Below are 2,128 nucleotides of genomic sequence, written 5' to 3'. Positions count from 1 at the left end.
TGCAACCCAATCAGTGAATCCGATCCTCTTGACACTGTGATTGGTCTGAGATGGATATGACCCTTGCTGGGCCTTTGAGACTGGGTTCTGGACTTTGGTTCAAATTTTAAGAAAAGGAGATTTTCTTTTCTCCTGGATTTGGACCATTGACGATCTACCTCTTGGAGCTCTTAGTAGTTATTTTTCCATCGTGTAGGTCTGAGAATGAAGTCAGCCTAGAAAAGAGCATGGCCAGGAAGTGGAAAGAGATGCAGCCCCGTAGCATCATTTGAGTCCCCAGAGTCAGTCCTCTCTGGATGCTTCATAAGCCAAAGCCCACCCTTTTCTCTTGTGTCAGTTTGGATTGTGTTTTTGGTCAATCACAGCCAGAGCCCTGATACAGGGATATTTCTTACTTTCTGGGAAAAAGAAAGAGCTGGAGCTGAAAGTCCACACAATGTATTTGTTTTTCCATTTTTAGACATGCATACCAAGCTGTGGCCTGGGAGGAGATAATGAGGTCACATCTGAAATCCTAGTTACTTTGAAACCAGAACTGGGGCAGGTCACCCACCAGGTTTTATTAGTATTAATGATAATAATTACAGCGACCATTGGTTGGGTGCTCAGTCTGTGCCAAATTCTATTTAAAGTGCACTGTGTATGGACACTGTGCTGAGTGTTTACTTGCGTCATTTCATTTAATCATCCCAGCAAGTTTGTGAGTTGGGGTCATTAGTGTCCCCATTTTACAGAGGAAGAAACTGAGGCTAACTTACTGGGGGTAATAATAAGTATCAGTCAACGTTCCTTGTTAGGTATCAAGCACAGTATCAAACACTTTGTGCGTTTTAACTCTTTGAATCTTCACAACAATCTCATGAGCCAGGCATTACTATCATCCTGTTTAACAGATGAATAACTTGAGACTCTGATAAATCGAGTAACTTTCACAAGGCCATGGAGCTGGTGAGGGCTGAGCCAGCCTACAATACAAGTCCACGAGCCAAACTGAGGTCCATGTGACTCTAACATTCATGCTCATAAATATTAGGCTCTACTGTCATGTTTTTTAAATAGGCTTTTTATTTTAGAGTAACTTTAGATTTTTAGAAAATTTGCCAAGATAATAACAGAGTTCCTGTGTGCCCCTCGCCTGATTTTCTCCAATGTTGTGTCATATGACCATGGTACATTTGTTAAAACTAAGAAATCGACATTGGTACATTACTATTAATTAAGCTCCTCAATTTATTTAAATTCTGCCAGCTTCTCCACTATTGTCTTTTTCCTGTGCCTGGATGACATCCGGGGTACCATACTGCATTCAGTTCTGCTGTCTTTTTAAGAATTCCTTGCATGTCGAGACTTTGGTCTAGAAGTAATAAATCTATTGCTTTTATTACAGCATTTAATAAAATGTTCTTGGGTGGTTTTTTTTTTTTTTTTTGCTTTTGTTTTTGGTCTTTTCTATTTGAAAGGGAAAAAATGAATTGTGTGTTTTTCTTTTTTTTAAAAAACTTTCAAGTGCTAGTATGTTAAATACTAGAAAATTCATGTTAGGAATTAAGACCTGGAGTTTGGACTATTATTGGACAAAGCAAGTGACTATCAGCAAATGCGTTAATTGACATTTTGTTTAACCTTCTACAGTTGTACAGTAGTCCAAAGTGCCTTATGGAGTGCAAGGTTCTCACCCCGCTGGGTGAGCTGCCAATATCTGTGAGTTGGCCACTACAGCTGGTGCACAGCCATGAAACAATGATCTAGTTTAACCCTGGAGGAAACTAAATAGTTCAGATTTCTTTTCAGAGGTGTTAAAATTCTGTCCTTTATGGGTGACCCAAGGGATTTTTCAAGAGTAATTATAACTAAATAATACTTCAGAAACCGATTTTCATGGAAAAATAAGTTCATTGTACTTAGAGCAAGAGCGGCCGGTCTGTATGTGGGATCTGAACCCTCGGCGGGAGTGCCACCGTGCTTCCCAAGCAGCGCACTAAGGCAGTGCGCCACCGGGCCGGCCCGCAAATGTTTTAATTGACATTTTGTTTAACCTTTTACAGTTGCTATGTTCAGTTGTTTCCATGGAAGTCTTTCCAGTTTAATGCAGTTGTTTGTTGCTGAATTTTGGTGAGGGATCATTCCC

This window comes from Galeopterus variegatus, unplaced genomic scaffold (assembly GCF_000696425.1).
Source record: "Galeopterus variegatus unplaced genomic scaffold, G_variegatus-3.0.2 Scaffold505, whole genome shotgun sequence".
NCBI lineage: Eukaryota > Metazoa > Chordata > Mammalia > Dermoptera > Cynocephalidae > Galeopterus > Galeopterus variegatus.
Note: the sequence above shows the minus strand (reverse complement) of the source record.